Raw genomic sequence first — 8,961 nt, 5'->3', positions numbered from 1 at the left:
GATAGTAGATGTTTCTGTGGGGCAAGGCTGAGGGAGAGGAGGGGATAGGATAGGATTCTGTGGGGCAAAGCTGAGGGAGAGAAGGGGATAAGATAGGGGAGGATTCTGTGGGGCAAGGCTGAGGGAGGGCATAGGATAGGGGAGGATTCTGTGGGGCAACGTTGAGGGAGAGAAGGAGATAGGATAGGGGAGGGGAGGATTCTGTCGGGCAAGGCTGAGGGAGTGAAGGGGAGAGGAGAGGCCAATCATAACTACTCATTAATTTTCAAACTCCAAGTGTCAATTTATCAAGCCCCATCACATAGTTTCATAGCAAAGTACGGATATCCTGCTAGTATTTATTTTATTTATTTATTTATTTTAAAATTTGTATACCGCCCTTCTCCCTGAGGACTCGGCGGTGAAGAGCCAAGTAAAAACATAAACTACAAACATTAAAATACAATTAAAAAGATATATATAAATTTGGCCCCATGATAGTATCACTAGTATGGGAAATATTGTTAGATATAAAGACATTTTGAATGAAAAGGGAGAGCTCAAAATTAAACAGGAGTTGAAAGAGCAAGGGATTGATATGGTTTGGTATACACAATTGCAAATACAATCTAGATATGAAAAAGATACTAAATTATATGGTTCTTATATGGATTTGACAGAATTGGATAAGATTAACAATAGAATTAGAAAAATGGCAGCAACTATGGGATAGAAATTACAAATTAACAATGTCAACCACTTATAAAGAAAACTTGTATAAGATGTTTTATAGATGGCATTTTCCACCAGCAAGATTGGCAAAGACAATTTAAAGACAAATCAGCTAAATGTTGGAAGGGTCACCAGACATCTGCGTTGTATTATCATATGTGGTGGAAATGCATAGAAGCCAAAAAATACTGGACAAAAATATAAACCCGAAATATTCTACCTATCAATAGAATAATGAAACATGGACCAATAACTGGAAACATCCACTCTCCTTGCTTCCAAATCACATCTAGATAGGAGATATTTTATCTATCTGCATCCTTGCAGAACCTAAATCTCACTAAAGGAAAGAGTTGCTCTGAGCAGCCTGTCCAATCTGTGCAGGAGTTAGATTTCAGTCTTATTACTCCCAAATTTTGGGCAAAAGACTTGGAGGGCAGCAGTTTGCAGAAAGCTGATGTATAGATTTTGCACTTTCTTAGGGGTGACTCAGTGGAGATCAAAACCTCCCCAAAACTTTATGGCTGATTTCTTGTGGTTCCCAAGGATTTAGGACCCAGGAGGATCAGTGGGTCAGAGGCTCAAAGGGAGGCAACTTCATTCGTACTGCCCAGAGATGCTTCCAAGCACACTGATGCTAAATGCCTTGTGTGTCTATAACTTTGCATACACTGAAGTCTCATTAGGTCAAAGTGAGAAAGTCACATATCCAGTAGGGCTAGAAAAGGGGACTTAACAAGAGTAGATGACTTGTCTATTTGTGGTAAGAGAAATGTTTCAAAAGGCATTTCAAACGGTTGGAAAAAATGTTGGTAATATAGATGTGCATACAAAAATGTATCAAGGTCACACCACTCTTTCATACACATTCCTTTTTTTAATTCAATTTTTTTTTGAAAAAAAAAATTTTTTTTGAAACATAAACAAAAAATACATCTTTTCAGAACGAGCCATTGATCTGGTCAAAAGTAGGTACAATTACTAATTCCTCTTTAATAAAAGCTTTATCCAAATCTCCACTAATTACCATCTTATAATACCTGGCTCCCTGCCACGTGTTGGTGGCCCTGCCTGAAGTGCTCAACGTGATAGCCGGGGTGGCGGTTGATACCCCTAGACTTATGATTATGGGGGATTTCAACCTGCCATTTATCGGTGAAACGTCTGAGGTGGCTCGGGAGTTCATGGCTTCCATGACGGCCATGGACCTGACCCAGTTAGTTCATGGCCCTACTCACACAGGGGGACACACTCGACTTGGTTTTTATCTCTGGCAAGTGGCTGAATGGTTTAGATATAGGGGATATAGTGATTGAACCCTTGTCATGGTCAGATCATTCTCTCCTTCAACTTGACCTTCAAACCGCTACACCCTGCCACAGGGAGGCGGAACCGACTAGGTGGTTCCGCCCCAGGCGCCTGATGGATCCTGATAGGTTCCGGATGGAGCTTGGGCCATTCCCTGAGGCTCTGGCTCACGACCCTGCTGAAGACCTGGTGGCCGCCTGGAATAGGGCGGCCTCTGGAGCTTTGGACCGTGTCATGTCTTTGCGGCCTCTGACCCGGCGCCGATCTCACTTAGCTCCCTGGTTCCCCGAGGAGCTGAGGGAGATGAAGCACCGGAAAAGACGCCTGGAGAGCAGTTGGAGGGCCAGCCTTTCCGAATTTGACCGAACACTGGTGAGGTCTCATATTAAGACCTACCTAGTGGCGATAAAAACGGCAAAATTTAATTATTTTTCCACTCTTATCGCGTCTGCAGATAACCGCCTGGCTGCCCTGTTTAGGGTGACCCGCTCCCTGCTTCATCTGGGAGCGCGGGAAGACCCCTTGGAGGGTAGGGCTGAGGATTTTGTGCAGTATCTGCATGACAAAATCACTCAAATTCGGGAAGGCTTGGACTCTGACTGGGTAGATGCAGGTGGGGTGATGGAGGCTGGTCTTGAGAGTGTTATCTGGGAGGAGTTTGACCCGGTGACCTCCGAAGATGTGGACAGGATTCTGGGTAGACTCAGCGCAGCCACATGTTTATTGTACCCGTGTCCCTTCTGGCTGGTGCTGGCTTCCCGGGAGGTTACACGAGGCTGGCTCCAGAGGATTATCAACTCTTCCTTGAGAGAGGGTTGCTTTCCCGCCGCCTTGAAAGAGGCGGTGGTGAGGCCCCTCCTCAAGAAGCCCTCCCTGGACCCAGCTGTTTTAGCAAATTACCGTCCAGTCTCCAACCTCTGCTTCGTGGCGAAGGTTGTTGAGAATGTGGTGGTGCGACAGCTCCCCCAGTACCTGGATGAAGTGGTTTATCTTGATCCATTTCAGTCAAGCTTCAGACCTAGGTACAGCACGGAAACGGCATTGGTCGCATTGGTCGATGATCTCTGGAGGGCTCGGGACAGGGCTTGTTCCTCGGTCCTGGTCCTATTAGATCTCTCAGCGACTTTTGATACCATCGACCATGGTATCATGCTGCACCTGTTGGAGGGTTAGGGGTGGGGGGCACCGTGTTGCAGTGGTTCTCCTCCTTCCTCTCTGACCGGTCGCAGTTTGTGTTGACAGGGGGCCAGAGGTCGACCCCGAGGCACCTTGTATATGGGGTACCGCAAGGGTCGGTCCTCTCGCCCCTTCTGTTCAACATTTATGTGAAGCTGCTGGATGAGATTATCCGTGGTTTCGGGGTGAAGTTCCATCAGTATGCTGATGACACTCAGCTGTACATCTCCACCCCAGACCACCCCAATGATGCCCTTGACGTGATGTCCCGGTGTCTGGAGGCCATGCGGATCTGGATGGGGAGAAACAGGCTCAAGCTCAACCCATCCAAGACCGAGTGCCTGTGGCTTCCGGCGTCCCAATATAGTCAGCTGGTGACATCTCTGACTATTGGGGACGAGTCGTTGGCCCCCACAAAGAGGGCTCGCAATTTGGGTGTCCTCCTGGATGCACGGCTGTCCTTAGAAGAACATGTGACGGACGTGGCCAGGGGGGGCTTTCTATCAGGTTCGCCTGATTCGCCAGTTGCGTCCCTTTCTGGATCGGGACTCCCTGCACACGGTCACTCATGCCCTCGTCACTTATTTATTTATTTTATTTATTATCAGATTTATATACCGCCCTTCTCCCGAAGGACAAAGGGCGGTGCACAGCCAAAGTAAAAACATAAATAAAAGCCAAAGTAAAAACTTCCCACCTGGACTACTGTAATGCTCTCTACATGGGGCTCCCCTTGAAGAGCACCCAGAGGCTCCAGCTGGTCCAGAATGCAGCTGCGCGGGTCATTATGGGAGCGTCATGGCGCTCCCATGTAATACCTCTCCTGCGCGAGCTGCACTGGCTTCCGGTGGTCCTCCGGATGCGATTCAAAGTGTTGGTGACCACCTTTAGAGCGCTCCATGGCTTAGGACCAGGACAAGACTGCCTTCTGTCACCGAGAGCCTCCCACCGGCCAGTACGCTCCCACAGAGAGGGGCTCCTCGGGGTGCCGTCGGTCAAACAATGTCGACTGGCGGCCCCCAGGGGGAGAGCTTTCTCTGTGGGAGCACCTGCCCTCTGAAACGAGCCCCCGCCGGAGATACGGAGGATTCCGGATTTACGTACTTTCCTCTGGGCCCTCAAGACTTTTTTATTTCAACAAGCCGGGCTGGCCTAACTTCTCCAACTGCCTAATTTTAATTTTAATTTTAAATGGGGTATTTTAATTGTTGGGCCAAAATTGTTTAATATGTTTTTAAATTACTCTTAAATTTTTGTATTCTATGTTTTTTACCTTTGGCTGTTCACCGCCCTGAGTCCTTCGAGAGAAGGGCAGTATATAAATTTAAATATAAATAAATAAATAAAATATAACAATAAAAATAAAACAAAGAGAAATGCCTAATTTATAATGATTTACTCAAAACAATTTCCTTTCTATTGTTTCACCTCAATCTTAATTTTCAAATAACACAACTTAATATTTTACATCATTATTACCCTGAATTCTATCTATTCAACAATGCCATTATCCTAAAACCCATTACTTAAATCTTAAAATCCTAACCCAATATCATTTCAATTTTCTTTTCTCTTTTAGCTTAAATGAAGATATCTTAAATATATAAATCCTTACAATTACTAAGAATATTTACACAATATTTTAACTGTTAATATTTATCATCTTCATTTTACTATTTATCTCAGCATAGATCTTATTTTACTGTTACTCCCAACATAATCATTTCATTATTATTATTAATTCCAATATAGTCATTTTTATTTTAACTATTTGTCCCAGCATATCATCTTCATCTTATCATCTTCTTTTAGCTGTTAATCTCAGATTAACATCTTTAATATTACTGTTACACCCAGTATAATCATCTTATTTTTCATATTATCATTATCATCTTTATAACAATTTAACAACGAGACTTAGTTCTTATATTAAACACATCCACTTATGAGTTAATAAATTTAACATAATCTATTTCTCTTATATTCTACCTTCCCTCCTTATTTCAATTTTATATCTCTATAACATATTCTTCACATATTCATATTCAATGCTTATTCATCTATAAAGACCTCCTTTTTATTATTACTATCCGTCTATACATTGCTTTCCATTTTTAATCACGTTTATCTTTTTTCCAGCCATCTATATCTTATTTTCTCATCTGTTAGCATATATTTCTTTTGAATTTCAATGTCCTCAATTTACATCCTCCATAGATCATTTTAGTTCTTATTCTTACTTCTATTCCAAGCAACATATATCAGTTATTTCTTCTTTCGTTCCTATGCCTGTTGACTTCTTTCATTCCTGCACCAATTAGTACCAATTATAAAAGTTCTGTTATCTTTTCCCTTTCTTTTCGCCAAAGTCGAGCCATCTACAGATAAAGAAAGAACACCTCCTCCACCAAGATCCCACGGCTATTATCTGTAGTATTCACAATGTTCCAAAACAAGAAGCAAGTTACAATGTTCCTTTTTAAACCAGAAGGTGTCTCTCTTCAGTCTACAATTTCCATTAGTCATGCAAGTATCCATTTTGTTACACTTATATAACAGTCCTATTTGATTCTCTTCTTTTTCTGTGTTTTAAAAGTATTAAATCTGGTTTTTTTCCCCCTTAAAGTTCCAATTTAAAACTTTGTCCAGTCTTTGAACCTTGTCCCAATATTTAATTTTTTTCAGTTGGATCTATTCATCAATCGATTTTCTATCAAGTCTTTTCCTCTTTACTTTTTAATTTTAAAAATATCAAATCATCTTTTTAAAAGTCCAATTCAAATTTAAAACTTTAGCCAGTCTTTTAGTCAAATCTCAATATTTGGGTTTTTTCAGTTGATTCTATTCCAAAGTCAATTTCCGGTCAGGTCTTTGTCTGATTAACATTTCATTTCAGAATTGTCATTGCCCCTTTGTTGTTCAGCCGCTATTTTTGGCTAGGGGTCTTATAGTTAAAAATATTGCTCCAAGCATTATTACATGCCTGGGTTGGTTGTCAGTCAACCAGCTTCAAAGAGCTCTGTTCTTTTCCACTCTCCTCCAGCACATTTCTTAGTCCGGTTGTCCCATCTTCGTGGCAGCTACCATGGCTGCTGCCCCCCACTACCGACTCACAGACACTTCCCACTGACCTCCGAGGAATTTGCCCATTCCTCTTGGTCGTCCAAGGCGCCTCTCTTTCTTCCCCGTCCCTGCAGGACGGTTCTGATCTGAAGACCGGAATCGGTGGTGGTTCAGCAGTTGGGGTTTTCGCGGGACTCATCAGAGGCCGCTATTTCCCCTACTGTCTCGCTGTGATGCCAAACCGGAAGAGTTCTTTTTTTAATTCAAAATTTTAACCTAATAAATGTACAAGACAAACAAAAACAAATGATAGAGAAGGAGGAAGGGAATTGAAAAAAGAAAAATCATATAATTGCACTTTTCACCCTTTTCTCTGTTGAGAAATTGTCATCTCACATTCTTATATGGAAATTATCTCTATTCAGTTGACCAGAATAAAAACTTCCTTGGAAACTGATACTGCTCTGAGGTCCATTCCTCAGAGAAATCCAGTCCAACATTTCCCTTCCATGTTACTCATGTGTGCAGAGGAGCAGGGAGATTTTCTCAATGCACAGGTGGCAAGCAGTAAACAGACCCTCATGGTAGAGTCCCACTTAAGGGCTCCTTGGGCCAGGTGGGATCCCAGGGAATGAGACGGGACCAACAGGCCACGTGTTTAACTTGTTGCTGCCCAGGGATCTCATATCCCACAGCAGATGTACAACGGGAACACAACTGCACGTACACCATAGTTTGTAGGGACCCACCAAGCTCCTTGGAGCAGAGTCAAAAGTCCACCTCCTCCTCCTGCGGCTGCATATTCCCTGTGGCAGGTCTGTGACTTCTCTGAGGAAACACTGTTGATGGTGGGAGACTCCCAGAACAACAAGCAAGTTAGAAGGACATCAAGTATGCTGCAGAACAAGTTAACCAAGGTCTCTTTGGGGTGGCACTCAATGCCTGATGATTTAAAGGGTTAATGATTGCAGATTTCTTGACAACTAGCATTTTCTTCTTCAGGGTGTTTTTCCTCTTTCTCTCTCTCTCCCTTCCTCCCTCTCTCTCTCTCTCTCTCTCACACACACACACACACACACCCCCTTGCGGACATCATAAACATCTCAGTGAGAGCAACATGACTACTCCCTAGCAGTCAATAGGGAGCAAGAGAGAGAAAAGGGGGAAGCACAAAGGAAGAGAATATTGTGGCCAAACCTGCCTCATCTGAAGCAACCAAATGACTTCAGCATATATTAAGCATGCCAACAATCACTGTGTGGAACCCAACCAAAGCAAGCATGGCTGAGATGATACAATCTCTTAATGGAAAACTTTAATGAGTACATTATATCGGCAAAGATGAGGGCAAAGGCAGATCTGACTGTTTCCTGGGCAAACCCACATAGTTAAAGTTCAAGTTTTCCCTCCCCCCTATTAGGCCAGGTCACCTTGTCCAATGGAGACTTCTAGTATTGTTGTGAAAAAGTCTTTTTGAGCTCTGGTAAACACCTGACGCTTGACACACTCTGCAAAATGGATTCCACCAAAGCATTGGCAGCTTTCTGAGCAGCCCTGACGTAAAGCAGAACCGCAGTTTATATACCGTTAGCCCATTACATTACAAAGATATAGAAACAGGCAAGCACCCTATAGAGTACAGCGTGATGTTGGAATATTTTTGATAACCCCATTTGGGAAGCCTTATTTATCCCTGTCTAGAAAGTCAGTATGGCAACTATGCGCTCTGTGAGATATGGTCAGGGAATGTAAACACTTTGACTCACTGGTCCAGAAATTCCTGTCTGATTCTTCCTCCTGTGTCCACACAGGCCCAATTCAGCTTGTTCTCTATGTTTCCTTACAACAAGACTTTAAGCTTTCTATACAACTATTGAGGTGCAGGAGCATCTCAGAGATTAGTAGTGAATGTAACTCAGTGGTCTCTGTGGATAATCACTGTGGATGTTCCATGACTGAGTGGAGAACACAAAGCGTTATTTCCCTGCTCCTAACCCACATTTCACCTACACCATTCAAAAAGACAGGTTACAATGTTTTTTACTAGGTTGCATTGCATGTGATCCCTTTGCAGAAAGACAGTCAGAAGGACAGTCCTCGCTTACCGCTTACTACTCAGCCTTCAAAATGACACTGGTGCTGAAAACGTAGAGTTACAAGTGTTCCTCAAAGTGGTGGCCATCACAGTTATTTGGGGGTGGCACTGGTTTGCAATTATGTGTAAATTCTGCACCAGAAGGTGGGACAAGAAATATTGGATGAAAATTAACCAAGGAGAGAAGCAACTTAGAATTAAGGAGAAATTTCCTAACAGGGAGAAGAATTAACCAGTGGGACAGCTTGCCTTCAGAAGTTGTGGATGGGTCATCACTGGAAGCTTTTAAAAATAGCCTGGATAGTCATTTGTCTGAAATAAGGTCTCTGGATCCAGGCGTGTTAGAGAAAAGTTATTTCTCATTTGCTGTGCCTATTAATGGCGTTTGGAATGGACAAGTAAATAAGCCAATCAGAAAGCGGCTAATGGGTTTGAAACTCCCTGGCTTTTATAGTCCCTCCCCTAACTGTCACTGTGACAGTATAAAAGGAGATTCCTGACAGAAAACTATTGTCAGTTAGTAGTCAGTCAGTTGTCAGTTAGAGGGCAGCTCTGCAGTTCTAAATGTCAGGTAGAGGGCAGTTCTAAAGGGCAGTTCTGCAGTCAGT

General features: G+C 43.0%; 1 protein-coding gene across 1 annotated transcript in view; it reads left to right on the top strand.

The window, feature by feature from the left end:
• The window catches only part of LOC117663200 (uncharacterized), a 163,517-nt gene that overhangs the window by 61,803 nt on the left and 92,753 nt on the right, over positions 1–8,961 (top strand). The window lies entirely within an intron of this gene.

This window comes from Pantherophis guttatus, chromosome 2 (assembly GCF_059756535.1).
Source record: "Pantherophis guttatus breed Tessera chromosome 2, ASM5975653v1, whole genome shotgun sequence".
In the NCBI taxonomy this organism is placed as follows: domain Eukaryota; kingdom Metazoa; phylum Chordata; class Lepidosauria; order Squamata; family Colubridae; genus Pantherophis; species Pantherophis guttatus.
This window is presented reverse-complemented; position numbering and strand designations above follow the sequence as displayed.